Below are 16527 nucleotides of genomic sequence, written 5' to 3'. Positions count from 1 at the left end.
GTTTGTTGTTACCGAACCCGGGTAGCTCAGTCGGTAGAGCGTTAGTCTTTTAACCTAACGGTCCAGGGTTCGAACCCCTGTCCGGGTGTCGATCATTTTGACATGCATGTTTCCGCTTCTGAGTATGCAATCACGATATGAGTTTGTTGTTAGTGAGCCCGTGTAGCTCAGTCGGTAGAGCGTTAGTCTTTTAACCTAACGGTCCAGGGTTCCAATCCCCTGTCCGTGTGTCGATGCTTTTGACATGCATGTTTGCGCTTCTGAGTATGCAATCACGATATGAGTTTGTCGTTAGTGAGCCCGGGTAGCTTAGTCGGTAGAGCGTTAGGCTTTTAACCTAACGGTCCAGGGTTCGAGCCCCTGTCCGGGTGTCGACGCTTTTGACATGCATGTTTGCGCTTCTGAGTATGCAATCACGATATGAGTTTGCTGTTAGTGGTCCCGTGTAGCTCAGTCGGTAGAGCGTTAGGCTTTTAACCTAACGGTCCAGGGTTCGAGCCCCTGTCCGGGTGTCGATGCTTTTGACATGCATGTTTGCGCTTCTGAGTATGCAATCACGATATGAGTTTGTCGTTAGTGAGCCCGGGTAGCTCAGTCGAGAGAGCGTTAGGCTTTTAACCTAACGGTCCAGGGTTCGAGCCCCTGTCCGGGTGTCGACGCTTTTGACATGCATGTTTGCGCTTCTGAGTATGCAATCAAGATATGAGTTTGTTGTTAGTGAGCCCGGGTAGCTCAGTCGGTAGAGCGTTAGGCTTTTAACCTAACGGTCCAGCGTTCGAGCCCCTGTCCGGGTGTCGATCGTTTTGACATGCATGTTTGCGCTTCTGAGTATGCAATCACAATAAGAGTTTGTTGTTAGCGATCCCGGGTACCTCTGTCGGTAGAGCGTTAGGCTTTTAACCTAACGGTCCAGGGTTCGAGCCCCTGTCCGGGTGTCGATCATTTTGACATGCATGTTTGCGCTTCTAAGTATGCAATCACAATATGAGTGTGTCGTTAGTGAGCCCGTGTAGCTCAGTCGGTAGAGCGTTAGTCTTTTAACTTAACGGTCCAGGGTTCGAGCCCCTGTCCGGGTGTCGATCATTTTGACATGCATGTTTGCGCTTCTGAGTATGCAATCACAATAAGAGTTTGTTGTTAGCGATCCCGGGTACCTCTGTCGGTAGAGCGTTAGGCTTTTAACCTAACGGTCCAGGGTTCGAGCCCCTGTCCGGGTGTCGATCATTTTGACATGCATGTTTGCGCTTCTAAGTATGCAATCACAATATGAGTTTGTTGTTAGTGAGCCCGTGTAGCTCAGTCGGTAGAGCGTTAGTCTTTTAACTTAACGGTCCAGGGTTCGAGCCCCTGTCCGGGTGTCGATCATTTTGACATGCATGTTTGCGCTTCTGAGTATGCAATCACGATATGAGTTTGTCGTTAGTGGGCCCGGGTAGCTCAGTCGGTAGAGCGTTAGGCTTTTAACCTAACGGTCCAGGGTTCCAATCCCCTGTCCGGGTGTCGATGCTTTTGACATGCATGTTTGCGCTTCTGAGTATGCAATCACGATATGAGTTTGTTGTTAGTGAGCCCGTGTAGCTCAGTCGGTAGAGCGTTAGGCTTTTAACCTAACGGTCCAGGGTTCGAGCCCCTGTCCGGGTGTCGACGCTTTTGACATGCATGTTTGCGCTTCTGAGTATGCAATCACGATATGAGTTTGTCGTTAGTGAGCCCGGGTAGCTCAGTCGGTAGAGCGTTAGGCTTTCAACCTAACGGTCCAGGGTTCGAGCCCCTGTCCGGGTGTCGACGCTTTTGACATGCATGTTTGCGCTTCTGAGTATGCAATCACGATATGAGTTTGCTGTTAATGGTCCCGGGTAGCTCAGTCGGTAGAGCGTTAGGCTTTTAACCTAACGGTCCAGGGTTCGAGCCCCTGTCCGGGTGTCGACGCTTTTGACATGCATGTTTGCGCTTCTGAGTATGCAATCACGATATGAGTTTGTCGTTAGTGATCCCGGGTAGCTCAGTCGGTAGAGCGTTAGTCTTTTAACCTAACGGTCCAGGGTTCGAGCCCCTGTCCGGGTGTCGATGCTTTTGACATGCATGTTTGCGCTTCTGAGTATGCAATCACGATATGAGTTTGTCGTTAGTGAGCCCGGGTAGCTCAGTCGAGAGAGCGTTAGGCTTTTAACCTAACGGTCCAGGGTTCGAGCCCCTGTACGGGTGTCGACGCTTTTGACATGCATGCTTGCGCTTCTGACTATGCAATCACGATATGAGTTTGTCGTTAGTGAGCCCGGGTAGCTCAGTCGGTAGAGCGTTAGGCTTTCAACCTAACGGTCCAGGGTTCGAGCCCCTGTCCGGGTGTCGACGCCTTTGACATGCACGTTTGCGCTTCTGAGTATGCAATCACGTTATGAGTTTGCTGTTAATGATCCCGTGTAGCTCAGTCGGTAGAGCGTTAGGCTTTTAACCTAACGGTCCAGGGTTCGAGCCCCTGTCCGGGTGTCGACGCTTTTGACATGCATGTTTGCGCTTCTGAGTATGCAATCACGATATGAGTTTGTTGTTAGTGATCCCGGGTAGCTCAGTCGGTAGAGCGTTAGGCTTTTAACCTAACGGTCCAGGGTTCGAGCCCCTGTCCGGGTGTCGATGCTTTTGACATGCATGTTTGCGCTTCTGAGTATACAATCACGATATGAGTTTGTCGTTAGTGAGCCCGGGTAGCTCAGTCGAGAGAGCGTTAGGCTTTTAACCTAACGGTCCAGGGTTCGAGCCCCTGTTTGAGTGTCGACGCTTTTGACATGCATGCTTGCGCTTCTGACTATGCAATCACGATATGAGTTTGTCGTTTGTGAGCCCGGGTAGCTCAGTCGGTAGAGCGTTAGGCTTTTAACCTAACGGTCCAAGGTTCGACCCCCCTGTCCGGGTGTCGACGCTTTTGACATGCATGTTTGCGCTTCTGAGTATGCAATCACAATAAGAGTTTGTTGTTAGCGATCCCGGGTAGATCTGTCGGTAGAGCGTTAGGCTTTTAACCTAATGGTCCAGGGTTCGAGCCCCTGTCCGGGTGTCGATCATTTTGACATGCATGTTTGCGCTTCTGAGTATGCAATCACGATATGAGTTTGTCGTTAGTGAGCCCGGGTAGCTCAGTCGGTAGAGCGTTAGGCTTTTAACCTAACGGTCCAGGGTTCGAGCTCCTGTCCGGGTGTCGACGCTTTTGACATGCATGTTTGCGCTTCTGAGTATGCAATCACGATATGAGTTTGTCGTTAGTGATCCCGGGTAGCTCAGTCGGTAGAGCGTTAGGCTTTTAACCTAACGGTCCAGGGTTCGAGCCCCTGTCCGGGTGTCGATCATTTTGACATGCATGTTTGCGCTTCTGAGTATGCAATCACAATATGAGTTTGTTGTTACCGACCCCGGGTAGCTCAGTCGGTAGAGCGTTAGGCTTTTAACCTAACGGTCCAGGGTTCGAGCCCCTGTCCGGGTGTCGATCATTTTGACATGCATGTTTGCGCTTCTGAGTATGCAATCACAATATGAGTTTATTGTTACCGAACCCGGGTAGCTCAGTCGGTAGAGCGTTAGGCTTTTAACCTAACGGTCCAGGGTTCGAGCCCCTGTCCGGGCGTCGATCATTTTGACATGCATGTTTGCGCTTCTGAGTATGCAATCACAATATGAGTTTGTTGTTACCGAACCCGGGTAGCTCAGTCGGTAGAGCATTAGGCTTTTAACCTAACGGTCCAGGGTTCGAGCCCCTGTCCGTGTGTCGATCATTTTGACATGCATGTTTGCGCTTCTGAGTAGGCAATCACGATATGAGTTTGTTGTTAGTGAGCCCGTGTAGCTCAGTCGGTAGAGCGTTAGGCTTTTCACCTAACGGTCCAGGGTTCCAATCCCCTGTCCGGGTGTCGATGCTTTTGACATGCATGTTTGCGCTTCTGAGTATGCAATCACGATATGAGTTTGTTGTTAGTGAGCCCGGGTAGCTCAGTCGGTAGAGCGTTAGGCTTTTAACCTAACGGTCCAGGGTTCGAGCCCCTGTCCGGGTGTCGACGCTTTTGACATGCATGTTTGCGCTTCTGAGTATGCAATCACGATATGAGTTTGTCGTTAGTGAGCCCGTGTAGCTCAGTCGGTAGAGCGTTAGTCTTTTAACTTAACGGTCCAGGGTTCCAATCCCCTGTCCGGGTGTCGATGCTTTTGACATGCATGTTTGCGCTTCTGAGTATGCAATCACGATATGAGTTTGTCGTTAGTGAGCCCGTGTAGCTCAGTCGGTAGAGCGTTAGTCTTTTAACCTAACGGTCCAGGGTTCCAATCCCCTGTCCGGGTGTCGATGCTTTTGACATGCATGTTTGCGCTTCTGAGTATGCAATCACGATATGAGTTTGTTGTTAGTGAGCCCGTGTAGCTCAGTCGGTAGAGCGTTAGTCTTTTAACCTAACGGTCCAGTGTTCCAATCCCCTGTCCGGGTGTCGATGCTTTTGACATGCATGTTTGCGCTTCTGAGTATGCAATCACGATATGAGTTTGTCGTTAGTGAGCCCGGGTAGCTCAGTCGGTAGAGCGTTAGGCTTTTAACCTAACGGTCCAGGGTTCGAGCCCCTGTCCGGGTGTCGACGCTTTTGACATGCATGTTTGCGCTTCTGAGTATGCAATCACGATATGAGTTTGTCGTTAGTGAGCCCGGGTAGCTCAGTCGGTAGAGCGCTAGGCTTTTAACCTAACGGTCCAGGGTTCGAGCCCCTGTCCGGGTGTCGACGCTTTTGACATGCATGTTTGCGCTTCTGAGTATGCAATCACGATATGAGTTTGCTGTTAGTGGTCCCGTGTAGCTCAGTCGGTAGAGCGTTAGGCTTTTAATCTAACGGTCCAGGGTTCGAGCCCCTGTCCGGGTGTCGATGCTTTTGACATGCATGTTTGCGCTTCTGAGTATGCAATCACGATATGAGTTTGTCGTTAATGACCTCGGGTAGCTCAGTCGAAAGAGCGTTAGGCTTTTAACCTAACGGTCCAGGGTTCGAGCCCCTGTCCGGGTGTCGACGCTTTTGACATGCATGTTTGCGCTTCTGAGTATGCAATCACGATATGAGTTTGTCGTTAGTGAGCCCGGGTAGCTCAGTCGGTAGAGCGTTAGGCTTTCAACCTAACGGTCCAGCGTTCGAGCCCCTGTCCGGGTGTCGATCATTTTGACATGCATGTTTGCGCTTCTGAGTATGCAATCACAATAAGAGTTTGTTGTTAGCGATCCCGGGTAGCTCTGTCGGTAGAGCGTTAGGCTTTTAACCTAACGGTCCAGGGTTCGAGCCCCTGTCCGGGTGTCGATCATTTTGACATGCATGTTTGCGCTTCTGAGTATGCAATCACAATATGAGTTTGTTGTTACCGAACCCGGGTAGCTCAGTCGGTAGAGCGTTAGTCTTTTAACCTAACGGTCCAGGGTTCGAACCCCTGTCCGGGTGTCGATCATTTTGACATGCATGTTTCCGCTTCTGAGTATGCAATCACGATATGAGTTTGTTGTTAGTGAGCCCGTGTAGCTCAGTCGGTAGAGCGTTAGTCTTTTAACCTAACGGTCCAGGGTTCCAATCCCCTGTCCGTGTGTCGATGCTTTTGACATGCATGTTTGCGCTTCTGAGTATGCAATCACGATATGAGTTTGTCGTTAGTGAGCCCGGGTAGCTCAGTCGGTAGAGCGTTAGGCTTTTAACCTAACGGTCCAGGGTTCGAGCCCCTGTCCGGGTGTCGATGCTTTCGACATGCATGTTTGCGCTTCTGAGTATGCAATCACGATATGAGTTTGTCGTTAATGAGCCCGGGTAGCTCGGTCGGTAGAGCGTTAGGCTTTTAACCTAACGGTCCAGGGTTCGAGCCCCTGTCCGGATGTCGACGCTTTTGACATGCATGTTTGCGCTTCTGAGTATGCAATCACGATATGAGTTTGTCGTTAGTGAGCCCGGGTAGCTCAGTCGGTAGAGCGTTAGGCTTTTCACCTAACGGTCCAGGGTTCCAATCCCCTGTCCGGGTGTCGATGCTTTTGACATGCATGTTTGCGCTTCTGAGTATGCAATCACGATATGAGTTTGTCGTTAGTGAGCCCGGGTAGCTCAGTCGGTAGAGCGTTAGGCTTTTAACCTAACGGTCCAGGGTTCGAGCCCCTGTCCGGGTGTCGACGCTTTTGACATGCATGTTTGCGCTTCTGAGTATGCAATCACGATATGAGTTTGTCGTTAGTGAGCCCGTGTAGCTCAGTCGGTAGAGCGTTAGTCTTTTAACCTAACGGTCCAGGGTTCCAATCCCCTGTCCGGGTGTCGATGCTTTTGACATGCATGTTTGCGCTTCTGAGTATGCAATCACGATATGAGTTTGTCGTTAGTGAGCCCGGGTAGCTCAGTCGGTAGAGCGTTAGGCTTTTAACCTAACGGTCCAGGGTTCGAGCCCCTGTCCGGGTGTCGACGCTTTTGACATGCATGTTTGCGCTTCTGAGTATGCAATCACGATATGAGTTTGTTGTTAGTGAGCCCGTGTAGCTCAGTCGGTAGAGCGTTAGTCTTTTAACTTAACGGTCCAGGGTTCCAATCCCCTGTCCGGGTGTCGATGCTTTTGACATGCATGTTTGCGCTTCTGAGTATGCAATCACGATATGAGTTTGTCGTTAGTGAGCCCGTGTAGCTCAGTCGGTAGAGCGTTAGTCTTTTAACCTAACGGTCCAGGGTTCCAATCCCCTGTCCGGGTGTCGATGCTTTTGACATGCATGTTTGCGCTTCTGAGTAGGCAATCACGATATGAGTTTGTTGTTAGTGAGCCCGTGTAGCTCAGTCGGTAGAGCGTTAGTCTTTTAACCTAACGGTCCAGGGTTCCAATCCCCTGTCCGGGTGTCGATGCTTTTGACATGCATGTTTGCGCTTCTGAGTATGCAATCACGATATGAGTTTGTCGTTAGTGAGCCCGGGTAGCTCAGTCGGTAGAGCGTTAGGCTTTTAACCTAACGGTCCAGGGTTCGAGCCCCTGTCCGGGTGTCGACGCTTTTGACATGCATGTTTGCGCTTCTGAGTATGCAATCACGATATGAGTTTGTCGTTAGTGAGCCCGGATAGCTCAGTCGGTAGAGCGTTAGGCTTTTAACCTAACGGTCCAGGGTTCGAGCCCCTGTCCGGGTGTCGACGCTTTTGACATGCATGTTTGCGCTTCTGAGTATGCAATCACGATATGAGTTTGTCGTTAGTGAGCCCGGGTAACTCAGTCGGTAGAGCGTTAGGCTTTTAACCTAACGGTCCAGGGTTCGAGCCCCTGTCCGGGTGTCGACGCTTTTGACATGCATGTTTGCGCTTCTGAGTATGCAATCACGATATGAGTTTGCTGTTAGTGGTCCCGTGTAGCTCAGTCGGTAGAGCGTTAGGCTTTTAACCTAACGGTCCAGGGTTCGAGCCCCTGTCCGGGTGTCGATGCTTTTGACATGCATGTTTGCGCTTCTGAGTATGCAATCACGATATGAGTTTGTCGTTAATGAGCCCGGGTATCTCATTCGAAAGAGCGTTAGGCTTTTAACCTAACGGTCCAGGGTTCGAGCCCCTGTCCGGGTGTCGATGCTTTTGACATGCATGTTTGCGCTTCTGAGTATGCAATCACAATATGAGTTTGTTGTTACCGAACCCGGGTAGCTCAGTCGGTAGAGCGTTAGTCTTTTAACCTAACGGTCCAGGGTTCGAACCCCTGTCCGGGTGTCGATCATTTTGACATGCATGTTTCCGCTTCTGAGTATGCAATCACGATATGAGTTTGTCGTTAGTGAGCCCGGGTAGCTCAGTCGGTAGAGCGTTAGGCTTTTCACCTAACGGTCCAGGGTTCCAATCCCCTGTCCGGGTGTCGATGCTTTTGACATGCATGTTTGCGCTTCTGAGTATGCAATCACGATATGAGTTTGTCGTTAGTGAGCCCGGGTAGCTCAGTCGGTAGAGCGTTAGGCTTTTAACCTAACGGTCCAGGGTTCGAGCCCCTGTCCGGGTGTCGACGCTTTTGACATGCATGTTTGCGCTTCTGAGTATGCAATCACGATATGAGTTTGTCGTTAGTGAGCCCGTGTAGCTCAGTCGGTAGAGCGTTAGTCTTTTAACCTAACGGTCCAGGGTTCCAATCCCCTGTCCGGGTGTCGATGCTTTTGACATGCATGTTTGCGCTTCTGAGTATGCAATCACGATATGAGTTTGTCGTTAGTGAGCCCGGGTAGCTCAGTCGGTAGAGCGTTAGGCTTTTAACCTAACGGTCCAGGGTTCGAGCCCCTGTCCGGGTGTCGACGCTTTTGACATGCATGTTTGCGCTTCTGAGTATGCAATCACGATATGAGTTTGTTGTTAGTGAGCCCGTGTAGCTCAGTCGGTAGAGCGTTAGTCTTTTAACTTAACGGTCCAGGGTTCCAATCCCCTGTCCGGGTGTCGATGCTTTTGACATGCATGTTTGCGCTTCTGAGTATGCAATCACGATATGAGTTTGTCGTTAGTGAGCCCGTGTAGCTCAGTCGGTAGAGCGTTAGTCTTTTAACCTAACGGTCCAGGGTTCCAATCCCCTGTCCGGGTGTCGATGCTTTTGACATGCATGTTTGCGCTTCTGAGTAGGCAATCACGATATGAGTTTGTTGTTAGTGAGCCCGTGTAGCTCAGTCGGTAGAGCGTTAGTCTTTTAACCTAACGGTCCAGGGTTCCAATCCCCTGTCCGGGTGTCGATGCTTTTGACATGCATGTTTGCGCTTCTGAGTATGCAATCACGATATGAGTTTGTCGTTAGTGAGCCCGGGTAGCTCAGTCGGTAGAGCGTTAGGCTTTTAACCTAACGGTCCAGGGTTCGAGCCCCTGTCCGGGTGTCGACGCTTTTGACATGCATGTTTGCGCTTCTGAGTATGCAATCACGATATGAGTTTGTCGTTAGTGAGCCCGGATAGCTCAGTCGGTAGAGCGTTAGGCTTTTAACCTAACGGTCCAGGGTTCGAGCCCCTGTCCGGGTGTCGACGCTTTTGACATGCATGTTTGCGCTTCTGAGTATGCAATCACGATATGAGTTTGTCGTTAGTGAGCCCGGGTAACTCAGTCGGTAGAGCGTTAGGCTTTTAACCTAACGGTCCAGGGTTCGAGCCCCTGTCCGGGTGTCGACGCTTTTGACATGCATGTTTGCGCTTCTGAGTATGCAATCACGATATGAGTTTGCTGTTAGTGGTCCCGTGTAGCTCAGTCGGTAGAGCGTTAGGCTTTTAACCTAACGGTCCAGGGTTCGAGCCCCTGTCCGGGTGTCGATGCTTTTGACATGCATGTTTGCGCTTCTGAGTATGCAATCACGATATGAGTTTGTCGTTAATGAGCCCGGGTATCTCATTCGAAAGAGCGTTAGGCTTTTAACCTAACGGTCCAGGGTTCGAGCCCCTGTCCGGGTGTCGATGCTTTTGACATGCATGTTTGCGCTTCTGAGTATGCAATCACAATATGAGTTTGTTGTTACCGAACCCGGGTAGCTCAGTCGGTAGAGCGTTAGTCTTTTAACCTAACGGTCCAGGGTTCGAACCCCTGTCCGGGTGTCGATCATTTTGACATGCATGTTTCCGCTTCTGAGTATGCAATCACGATATGAGTTTGTTGTTAGTGAGCCCGTGTAGCTCAGTCGGTAGAGCGTTAGTCTTTTAACCTAACGGTCCAGGGTTCCAATCCCCTGTCCGTGTGTCGATGCTTTTGACATGCATGTTTGCGCTTCTGAGTATGCAATCACGATATGAGTTTGTCGTTAGTGAGCCCGGGTAGCTCGGTCGGTAGAGCGTTAGGCTTTTAACCTAACGGTCCAGGGTTCGAGCCCCTGTCCGGATGTCGACGCTTTTGACATGCATGTTTGCGCTTCTGAGTATGCAATCACGATATGAGTTTGTCGTTAGTGAGCCCGGGTAGCTCAGTCGGTAGAGCGTTAGGCTTTTCACCTAACGGTCCAGGGTTCCAATCCCCTGTCCGGGTGTCGATGCTTTTGACATGCATGTTTGCGCTTCTGAGTATGCAATCACGATATGAGTTTGTCGTTAGTGAGCCCGGGTAGCTCAGTCGGTAGAGCGTTAGGCTTTTAACCTAACGGTCCAGGGTTCGAGCCCCTGTCCGGGTGTCGACGCTTTTGACATGCATGTTTGCGCTTCTGAGTATGCAATCACGATATGAGTTTGTCGTTAGTGAGCCCGTGTAGCTCAGTCGGTAGAGCGTTAGTCTTTTAACCTAACGGTCCAGGGTTTCAATCCCCTGTCCGGGTGTCGATGCTTTTGACATGCATGTTTGCGCTTCTGAGTATGCAATCACGATATGAGTTTGTCGTTAGTGAGCCCGGGTAGCTCAGTCGGTAGAGCGTTAGGCTTTTAACCTAACGGTCCAGGGTTCGAGCCCCTGTCCGGGTGTCGACGCTTTTGACATGCATGTTTGCGCTTCTGAGTATGCAATCACGATATGAGTTTGTTCTTAGTGAGCCCGTGTAGCTCAGTCGGTAGAGCGTTAGTCTTTTAACTTAACGGTCCAGGGTTCGAGCCCCTGTCCGGGTGTCGATCATTTTGACATGCATGTTTGCGCTTCTGAGTATGCAATCACGATATGAGTTTGTCGTTAGTGGGCCCGGGTAGCTCAGTCGGTAGAGCGTTAGGCTTTTAACCTAACGGTCCAGGGTTCGAGCCCCTGTCGGGGTGTCGACGCTTTTGACATGCATGTTTGCGCTTCTGAGTATGCAATCACGATATGAGTTTGTTGTTAGTGTGCCCGTGTAGCTCAGTCGGTAGAGCGTTAGTCTTTTAACCTAACGGTCCAGGGTTCCAATCCCCTGTCCGGGTGTCGATGCTTTTGACATGCATGTTTGCGCTTCTGAGTATGCAATCACGATATGAGTTTGTCGTTAGTGAGCCCGGGTAGCTCAGTCGGTAGAGCGTTAGGCTTTTAACCTAACGGTCCAGGGTTCGAGCCCCTGTCCGGGTGTCGACGCTTTTGACATGCATGTTTGCGCTTCTGAGTATGCAATCACGATATGAGTTTGTCGTTAGTGAGCCCGGGTAGCTCAGTCGGTAGAGCGTTAGGCTTTCAACCTAACGGTCCAGGGTTCGAGCCCCTGTCCGGGTGTCGACGCTTTTGACATGCATGTTTGCGCTTCTGAGTATGCAATCACGATATGAGTTTGCTGTTAATGGTCCCGGGTAGCTCAGTCGGTAGAGCGTTAGGCTTTTAACCTAACGGTCCAGGGTTCGAGCCCCTGTCCGGGTGTCGACGCTTTTGACATGCATGTTTGCGCTTCTGAGTATGCAATCACGATATGAGTTTGTCGTTAGTGGTCCCGGGTAGCTCAGTCGGTAGAGCGTTAGGCTTTTAACCTAACGGTCCAGGGTTCGAGCCCCTGTCCGGGTGTCGATGCTTTTGACATGCATGTTTGCGCTTCTGAGTATGCAATCACGATATGAGTTTGTCGTTAGTGAGCCCGGGTAGCTCAGTCGAGAGAGCGTTAGGCTTTTAACCTAACGGTCCAGGGTTCGAGCCCCTGTCCGGGTGTCGACGCTTTTGACATGCATGCTTGCGCTTCTGACTATGCAATCACGATATGAGTTTGTCGTTTGTGAGCCCGGGTAGCTCAGTCGGTAGAGCGTTAGGCTTTTAACCTAACGGTCCAAGGTTCGACCCCCCTGTCCGGGTGTCGACGCTTTTGACATGCATGTTTGCGCTTCTGAGTATGCAATCACGATATGAGTTTGTCGTTAGTGATCCCGGGTAGCTCAGTCGGTAGAGCGTTAGGCTTTTAACCTAACGGTCCAGGGTTCGAGCCCCTGTCCGGGTGTCGATGCTTTTGACATGCATGTTTGCGCTTCTGAGTATACAATCACGATATGAGTTTGTCGTTAGTGAGCCCGGGTAGCTCAGTCGAGAGAGCGTTAGGCTTTTAACCTAACGGTCCAGGGTTCGAGCCCCTGTCCGGGTGTCGACGCTTTTGACATGCATGCTTGCGCTTCTGAGTATGCAATCACAATATGAGTTTATTGTTAGCGATCCCGGGTAGCTCTGTCGGTAGAGCGCTAGGCTTTTAACCTAACGGTCCAGGGTTCGAGCCCCTGTCCGGGTGTCGATCATTTTGACATGCATGTTTGCGCTTCTGAGTATGCAATCACAATATGAGTTTGTTGTTACCGAACCCGGGTAGCTCAGTCGGTAGAGCGTTAGGCTTTTAACCTAACGGTCCAGGGTTCGAGCCCCTGTCCGGGTGTCGATCATTTTGACATGCATGTTTGTGCTTCTGAGTATGCAATCACGATATGCGTTTGTTGTTAGCGATCCCGGGTAGCTCAGTCGGTAGAGCGTTAGGCTTTTAACCTAACGGTCCAGGGTTCGATCCCCTGTCCGGGTGTCGATGCTTTTGACATGCATGTTTGCGCTTCTGAGTATGCAATCACAATATGAGTTTGTTGCTACCGAACCCGGGTATCTCAGTCGGTGGAGCGTTAGGTTTTTACCTAGCGGTCCAGGGTTCGAGCCCCTGTCCGGGCGTCGATATTTTTGACATGCATGAGTGCGCTTCTGAGTATGCAATCACGATATGAGTTTGTCCATACCAAGCCCGGATGCGTAATTCCATACCGTACATAGGATTTTCAACATGGGATGCGCCTCATTGGCTCAGATTACTAAATCGTCACACCCGATCCTGACTTCGGAACTCGATGTAATGCGCGTGCGCGACATATTTATTGGCGCGCGTTTTTCCGGCGACTGTTGGTTGGCGCCAATATACTTCCTGGCAACGTTTAATAATATATATACCTAATTTTAGCTCCAATTGGCGTGTGCCAATCGGTGTAATGTTCGGAGTACAGCGTTAGTGTTTGGAAGGTTGTGGGTTCGAATTAAAATGTCAACCCACTCGAATTCTTTTTTTAATAGTGTTACCCGCGGTCTGTTTTTGGAATATCTTGTTTCAACTTACAAGTTTTGACAAGATAGTTGACAGTTTCAGTCCGGGGGCAGGGGCCCCCTGTAACGGCCGGACTTCGTTCGGGTGGCGAAGCCGTTTGCGGGCCGTAGGCCCGCGCCGAACAAAGTTCGGCCTACATTTATTAATAAAGTAGTCGGAAGCATGCTTTTTTGAATTGTGGTATTATATTGTATATCATTATTATGATAATCATATTATGTTGCTATAAAATTTTATATCTTTGTAATATTTCATGATCTTTAATGAATCCTGGTGTTTGGCGATAAGTTGCCAAACGTAACAGCCATAGCTCCGAATCGGTAATGTTCGGCTCTTCGGCTAGTACGTCACGAGAAAGTTTCGGAGTTAGAATTTCCCTCGATCTTAAATGACATCATTGTGATCTTCGCCAATGAGCGTATCCCAGGTTAAAACCTGTGTACATAATGGAATTGTGCAGCCCGGGTAGCTCAGTCGGTGGAGCGGTAGACTTTTAACCTAACTGTACATTGTTCGAGGCCCTTTCAGGGCGTCAATGCTTTTGACATGCATGAGTGCTCTTCTCAGTATGCAATCACGATATGAGCATGTCGTTCTTGAGCCCGGATAGCCCAGTCGGTAGAGCGTTAGGCTTTTAACCTAACGGTCCAGGGTTCGAGCCCCTGTCCGGGTGTCGGTGTTTTTGACATGCATGTTTGCGCTTCTGAGTATGCAATCACGATATGAGTTTGTCTTTACCAATCCCGGATAGGTCAGTCGGTGGAGCGGTAGACTTTTAACCTAACTGTACATTGTTCGAGCCCCTGTCAGGGCGTCAATGCTTTTGACATGCATGTTTGCGCTTCTGAGTATGCAATCACGATGCAGTTAGCAATCCCCGATAGCTCAGTCGGTAGAGCGTTAGGCTTTTAACCTAACTGTCCTGGTTTGAGCCCCAGTGTGGTGTCTTTTGACATGGTTCGTTCCTTTGAATCATCAGCTCCTGTTTTTTCATTAACAATTTTGGTACCAGTTGAGGTAATGCTAGTTTTTTTGTAAACTCTCTCCATTTTTCTACCAAATCGGAATGGAAATTTCTAGATTTATGTGTTTTTTACTGATGCCCCAAATTTCTGAAATTTCATGTTCAGCATTTTTCTGAGAACCATCGAAATTCGAATGAATCAACAGAGATCTGATCCTTCATCACTGAGATGGCCAATTCCAAACCCAACTTTCTTGAAGCAATTTTTAATTGTCTGTTCGCTGACTTTTTGCCACGCTGTACAAAGCCGTCCACATGGCATCAAACCTCGGTCAATATACAAATACAAATACAAATACAACGCCACAACAGGCAAAATGCCCAACGAGGTGGCTGATAAAAAGATGCCCATAAAAATATGGATGTCATATCTTTCAAAAATATAGCAACCCAATTAAAAATGCAATTAACAAAAATTGTAAACAATATATACACATGATAAAATATTATACAATGCCCATAAAGAATACTTATGGTTGTCTTATTCTAAGTATGGACAGAGCTTCTCGATTTACCCCAACATGTTTATCGTATTTCTTTTTAAACGTGTCAATTGTGTTACAATTTACTACCTCCGGGGGTAAGCTATTCCATTTATTAACAACCCTATTGGAGAAAAATTCCCTGCGATACAGGGAATATCATAGTATCCGATTAAAAATTGACAAGATCCATCAACACAATGGGCTGTAATACGAGAATAATCTTTTCTTAGTTTCTTTCACCACCGGGGTCAAATTTATTTGCAAAATATATTCCTTATGCAAAAGGCAATGAATTTCAGTGTTTTATTTTTACCATTATTGTGACTCGGCCTTCCAGATAGATTTTTTGAAAATTATTTTGAGACAGAGGTATAAATGCGTTGAGTTAGTGCAATAAATGCATTGAGTTAGTGCAGTAAATGCATTGAGTCAGTGCAGTAAATGCATTGAATCAGTGCAGTAAATGCATTGAGTCACTGAGTTAGTGCAGTAAATGCAAGAATTATTTTTCTTCGAGATGTAGTTTTTCGACAGTTTTCAAGAAATATAGAAGTTTGACTGTATTATATATAAGTAATTTTTACACATTAACCAAGTACAATAGTTCTTTTTTTCATTTTTTCTTCAAACTGAGTTCCATCACATGTTAGACTGGGACATTTGTACATTATAATTACTTTCAGATTTGATTTCAATAATAGATGTGTATATTTTATTAGACTCTTGTCTTTGCAAGAAAGAGAAATCATGCCAAGATGATAACGAAGTTGATGAAGAAAAAAGGGTATGTCATTCGCTAGACATATATGTATATCATGCTCTCATGTATTAACTTTTTCAATTGTCATTTCACCATTCTTCAAAGATAGGCTTTAATCCAATCCGTACACACACATGTACTGTACTTGCTTCATGACATCTAATTAGTATTAGCCCATTTGCATCCCCAAGATGAACAATCGCAAAATTTTTATTGTCCCTTACCACCGAGCACAGAATCGTTCACAAAATATTGATTGTTCCCTATCACAGAAAGTGGAATAATCCGCTCAAGATAATGGTTTGCTTTGTGCTAAATGTGGGACAATCCGCGATTGTTTCTGGAACTTAAGAAAAATACTATAAGGAGGTACATATATGTTACGGTTAATGTGATTAAATTGGTTATTACACGTACTAACAGGTTATTATGCATACTTACCGGTCGTCTTGGTAAGTTTGATAAATTTATCACTTTTACCGGCAGTTATTTATAATAACCAAGTGTCGTTGGTAAATTCGATAGATACTTGTAATTTATCGCTTTTGTCTGTGATTATGCATAATACCCTGGTGTAATTGGGGAATTTGATAAATATGGAAAAACAATCGACGTGAGTTCAGTATGTGTGACGAATATAGTCGAACCCCCTCCTCCCATATAAGTACCCTCCTCCATACAGTACGTGTATGAATTATCACGCGTAGTATATCGTATAGTACAATTTATCTATTTACCAATGATACGACACTTGAAAGTACTGTATATGCATAATCATCGGTAAAATTTAGGGAAATTTATCAAGCTTGCCAAAATACTCGGCAATTTTGCTTAATAACCGGTTATAATGTATAATACTGCATTTATCACGTTTACCGTAGCATATGTATAATCTGGCTGGGTTCAGCTAATTTAAGTAAGCTCACATATTGTAGTTCTTTCCTTATTTTCAATTGAATATTTTTGTTTCTTTGGGGGGGGGGGGTGATTGTTTTTTACTATGGTTTGGAATACACGAAAAACAATCCTTTGAGGAACCTTCGTGTATGCCAGCGGTTCGATTATGTTATGAGATCAATCTTAATAAGTTGCTACAGATGTTGAGGCGAATCTAATGAAAACATTGAGTATTGTAGTAAGGGTCAGAACTTGTCGACAAAGGATAAAAGAGTGCCTGGTTGAGGCCAAAACTCTACGATATGGAAACGCATTGAATGTTTGGACTCGTGGAATTTTGTTGAAAAATATCTTCACAACCACAAGATTATTTTTGCATTTGTTCTGGGCTCCACAGGAATAACTTAGGGTTGTCAGAG

General features: G+C 47.6%; 1 protein-coding gene and 55 non-coding genes across 56 annotated transcripts in view; all 56 read left to right on the top strand.

Moving 5' to 3' along the window:
* Positions 1 to 16527, top strand: part of LOC149068109 (uncharacterized) — a 44094-nt gene that overhangs the window by 26740 nt on the left and 827 nt on the right. The window lies entirely within an intron of this gene.
* TRNAK-UUU (transfer RNA lysine (anticodon UUU)) lies at positions 16 to 88 on the top strand. Its single transcript has one exon. It is a non-coding gene; the product is annotated as a tRNA-Lys (tRNA).
* Positions 299 to 371, top strand: TRNAK-UUU (transfer RNA lysine (anticodon UUU)). Its single transcript has one exon. It is a non-coding gene; the product is annotated as a tRNA-Lys (tRNA).
* On the top strand, positions 440 to 512 carry TRNAK-UUU (transfer RNA lysine (anticodon UUU)). The gene has a single exon. It is a non-coding gene; the product is annotated as a tRNA-Lys (tRNA).
* On the top strand, positions 581 to 653 carry TRNAK-UUU (transfer RNA lysine (anticodon UUU)). The gene has a single exon. It is a non-coding gene; the product is annotated as a tRNA-Lys (tRNA).
* TRNAK-UUU (transfer RNA lysine (anticodon UUU)) lies at positions 722 to 794 on the top strand. The gene has a single exon. It is a non-coding gene; the product is annotated as a tRNA-Lys (tRNA).
* On the top strand, positions 1427 to 1500 carry TRNAK-UUU (transfer RNA lysine (anticodon UUU)). The gene has a single exon. It is a non-coding gene; the product is annotated as a tRNA-Lys (tRNA).
* On the top strand, positions 1569 to 1641 carry TRNAK-UUU (transfer RNA lysine (anticodon UUU)). The gene has a single exon. It is a non-coding gene; the product is annotated as a tRNA-Lys (tRNA).
* TRNAE-UUC (transfer RNA glutamic acid (anticodon UUC)) lies at positions 1710 to 1782 on the top strand. Its single transcript has one exon. It is a non-coding gene; the product is annotated as a tRNA-Glu (tRNA).
* Positions 1851 to 1923, top strand: TRNAK-UUU (transfer RNA lysine (anticodon UUU)). Its single transcript has one exon. It is a non-coding gene; the product is annotated as a tRNA-Lys (tRNA).
* TRNAE-UUC (transfer RNA glutamic acid (anticodon UUC)) lies at positions 2274 to 2346 on the top strand. Its single transcript has one exon. It is a non-coding gene; the product is annotated as a tRNA-Glu (tRNA).
* Positions 2415 to 2487, top strand: TRNAK-UUU (transfer RNA lysine (anticodon UUU)). The gene has a single exon. It is a non-coding gene; the product is annotated as a tRNA-Lys (tRNA).
* TRNAK-UUU (transfer RNA lysine (anticodon UUU)) lies at positions 2556 to 2628 on the top strand. Its single transcript has one exon. It is a non-coding gene; the product is annotated as a tRNA-Lys (tRNA).
* Positions 3121 to 3193, top strand: TRNAK-UUU (transfer RNA lysine (anticodon UUU)). The gene has a single exon. It is a non-coding gene; the product is annotated as a tRNA-Lys (tRNA).
* TRNAK-UUU (transfer RNA lysine (anticodon UUU)) lies at positions 3262 to 3334 on the top strand. The gene has a single exon. It is a non-coding gene; the product is annotated as a tRNA-Lys (tRNA).
* On the top strand, positions 3402 to 3475 carry TRNAK-UUU (transfer RNA lysine (anticodon UUU)). The gene has a single exon. It is a non-coding gene; the product is annotated as a tRNA-Lys (tRNA).
* On the top strand, positions 3544 to 3616 carry TRNAK-UUU (transfer RNA lysine (anticodon UUU)). Its single transcript has one exon. It is a non-coding gene; the product is annotated as a tRNA-Lys (tRNA).
* Positions 3685 to 3757, top strand: TRNAK-UUU (transfer RNA lysine (anticodon UUU)). The gene has a single exon. It is a non-coding gene; the product is annotated as a tRNA-Lys (tRNA).
* On the top strand, positions 3968 to 4040 carry TRNAK-UUU (transfer RNA lysine (anticodon UUU)). Its single transcript has one exon. It is a non-coding gene; the product is annotated as a tRNA-Lys (tRNA).
* Positions 4535 to 4607, top strand: TRNAK-UUU (transfer RNA lysine (anticodon UUU)). Its single transcript has one exon. It is a non-coding gene; the product is annotated as a tRNA-Lys (tRNA).
* TRNAK-UUU (transfer RNA lysine (anticodon UUU)) lies at positions 4676 to 4748 on the top strand. The gene has a single exon. It is a non-coding gene; the product is annotated as a tRNA-Lys (tRNA).
* On the top strand, positions 5099 to 5171 carry TRNAE-UUC (transfer RNA glutamic acid (anticodon UUC)). The gene has a single exon. It is a non-coding gene; the product is annotated as a tRNA-Glu (tRNA).
* Positions 5381 to 5453, top strand: TRNAK-UUU (transfer RNA lysine (anticodon UUU)). The gene has a single exon. It is a non-coding gene; the product is annotated as a tRNA-Lys (tRNA).
* On the top strand, positions 5664 to 5736 carry TRNAK-UUU (transfer RNA lysine (anticodon UUU)). Its single transcript has one exon. It is a non-coding gene; the product is annotated as a tRNA-Lys (tRNA).
* On the top strand, positions 5805 to 5877 carry TRNAK-UUU (transfer RNA lysine (anticodon UUU)). Its single transcript has one exon. It is a non-coding gene; the product is annotated as a tRNA-Lys (tRNA).
* Positions 5946 to 6019, top strand: TRNAK-UUU (transfer RNA lysine (anticodon UUU)). Its single transcript has one exon. It is a non-coding gene; the product is annotated as a tRNA-Lys (tRNA).
* TRNAK-UUU (transfer RNA lysine (anticodon UUU)) lies at positions 6088 to 6160 on the top strand. The gene has a single exon. It is a non-coding gene; the product is annotated as a tRNA-Lys (tRNA).
* TRNAK-UUU (transfer RNA lysine (anticodon UUU)) lies at positions 6371 to 6443 on the top strand. Its single transcript has one exon. It is a non-coding gene; the product is annotated as a tRNA-Lys (tRNA).
* Positions 6938 to 7010, top strand: TRNAK-UUU (transfer RNA lysine (anticodon UUU)). The gene has a single exon. It is a non-coding gene; the product is annotated as a tRNA-Lys (tRNA).
* On the top strand, positions 7079 to 7151 carry TRNAK-UUU (transfer RNA lysine (anticodon UUU)). The gene has a single exon. It is a non-coding gene; the product is annotated as a tRNA-Lys (tRNA).
* TRNAK-UUU (transfer RNA lysine (anticodon UUU)) lies at positions 7220 to 7292 on the top strand. The gene has a single exon. It is a non-coding gene; the product is annotated as a tRNA-Lys (tRNA).
* Positions 7361 to 7433, top strand: TRNAK-UUU (transfer RNA lysine (anticodon UUU)). The gene has a single exon. It is a non-coding gene; the product is annotated as a tRNA-Lys (tRNA).
* TRNAK-UUU (transfer RNA lysine (anticodon UUU)) lies at positions 7643 to 7715 on the top strand. The gene has a single exon. It is a non-coding gene; the product is annotated as a tRNA-Lys (tRNA).
* Positions 7784 to 7857, top strand: TRNAK-UUU (transfer RNA lysine (anticodon UUU)). The gene has a single exon. It is a non-coding gene; the product is annotated as a tRNA-Lys (tRNA).
* Positions 7926 to 7998, top strand: TRNAK-UUU (transfer RNA lysine (anticodon UUU)). Its single transcript has one exon. It is a non-coding gene; the product is annotated as a tRNA-Lys (tRNA).
* On the top strand, positions 8209 to 8281 carry TRNAK-UUU (transfer RNA lysine (anticodon UUU)). The gene has a single exon. It is a non-coding gene; the product is annotated as a tRNA-Lys (tRNA).
* TRNAK-UUU (transfer RNA lysine (anticodon UUU)) lies at positions 8776 to 8848 on the top strand. The gene has a single exon. It is a non-coding gene; the product is annotated as a tRNA-Lys (tRNA).
* Positions 8917 to 8989, top strand: TRNAK-UUU (transfer RNA lysine (anticodon UUU)). Its single transcript has one exon. It is a non-coding gene; the product is annotated as a tRNA-Lys (tRNA).
* TRNAK-UUU (transfer RNA lysine (anticodon UUU)) lies at positions 9058 to 9130 on the top strand. Its single transcript has one exon. It is a non-coding gene; the product is annotated as a tRNA-Lys (tRNA).
* On the top strand, positions 9199 to 9271 carry TRNAK-UUU (transfer RNA lysine (anticodon UUU)). Its single transcript has one exon. It is a non-coding gene; the product is annotated as a tRNA-Lys (tRNA).
* TRNAK-UUU (transfer RNA lysine (anticodon UUU)) lies at positions 9481 to 9553 on the top strand. Its single transcript has one exon. It is a non-coding gene; the product is annotated as a tRNA-Lys (tRNA).
* TRNAK-UUU (transfer RNA lysine (anticodon UUU)) lies at positions 9764 to 9836 on the top strand. The gene has a single exon. It is a non-coding gene; the product is annotated as a tRNA-Lys (tRNA).
* TRNAK-UUU (transfer RNA lysine (anticodon UUU)) lies at positions 9905 to 9978 on the top strand. Its single transcript has one exon. It is a non-coding gene; the product is annotated as a tRNA-Lys (tRNA).
* TRNAK-UUU (transfer RNA lysine (anticodon UUU)) lies at positions 10047 to 10119 on the top strand. Its single transcript has one exon. It is a non-coding gene; the product is annotated as a tRNA-Lys (tRNA).
* TRNAK-UUU (transfer RNA lysine (anticodon UUU)) lies at positions 10330 to 10402 on the top strand. Its single transcript has one exon. It is a non-coding gene; the product is annotated as a tRNA-Lys (tRNA).
* TRNAK-UUU (transfer RNA lysine (anticodon UUU)) lies at positions 10612 to 10684 on the top strand. The gene has a single exon. It is a non-coding gene; the product is annotated as a tRNA-Lys (tRNA).
* On the top strand, positions 10895 to 10967 carry TRNAK-UUU (transfer RNA lysine (anticodon UUU)). Its single transcript has one exon. It is a non-coding gene; the product is annotated as a tRNA-Lys (tRNA).
* TRNAE-UUC (transfer RNA glutamic acid (anticodon UUC)) lies at positions 11036 to 11108 on the top strand. Its single transcript has one exon. It is a non-coding gene; the product is annotated as a tRNA-Glu (tRNA).
* TRNAK-UUU (transfer RNA lysine (anticodon UUU)) lies at positions 11177 to 11249 on the top strand. The gene has a single exon. It is a non-coding gene; the product is annotated as a tRNA-Lys (tRNA).
* Positions 11318 to 11390, top strand: TRNAK-UUU (transfer RNA lysine (anticodon UUU)). Its single transcript has one exon. It is a non-coding gene; the product is annotated as a tRNA-Lys (tRNA).
* On the top strand, positions 11459 to 11531 carry TRNAK-UUU (transfer RNA lysine (anticodon UUU)). Its single transcript has one exon. It is a non-coding gene; the product is annotated as a tRNA-Lys (tRNA).
* Positions 11742 to 11814, top strand: TRNAK-UUU (transfer RNA lysine (anticodon UUU)). The gene has a single exon. It is a non-coding gene; the product is annotated as a tRNA-Lys (tRNA).
* On the top strand, positions 11883 to 11955 carry TRNAK-UUU (transfer RNA lysine (anticodon UUU)). The gene has a single exon. It is a non-coding gene; the product is annotated as a tRNA-Lys (tRNA).
* TRNAK-UUU (transfer RNA lysine (anticodon UUU)) lies at positions 12165 to 12237 on the top strand. Its single transcript has one exon. It is a non-coding gene; the product is annotated as a tRNA-Lys (tRNA).
* Positions 12306 to 12378, top strand: TRNAK-UUU (transfer RNA lysine (anticodon UUU)). Its single transcript has one exon. It is a non-coding gene; the product is annotated as a tRNA-Lys (tRNA).
* TRNAK-UUU (transfer RNA lysine (anticodon UUU)) lies at positions 13543 to 13615 on the top strand. Its single transcript has one exon. It is a non-coding gene; the product is annotated as a tRNA-Lys (tRNA).

The sequence above is a fragment of the Pholcus phalangioides genome, unplaced genomic scaffold (genome assembly GCF_987345545.1).
Source record: "Pholcus phalangioides strain wild (caught in Gottingen) unplaced genomic scaffold, Ppha-v1.0 ptg000027l_1, whole genome shotgun sequence".
NCBI classification, from domain to species: Eukaryota; Metazoa; Arthropoda; class Arachnida; order Araneae; family Pholcidae; genus Pholcus; species Pholcus phalangioides.
The sequence above is the reverse complement of the archived record's forward strand: the minus strand, read 5'-3'. Positions and strand labels throughout refer to the sequence as shown.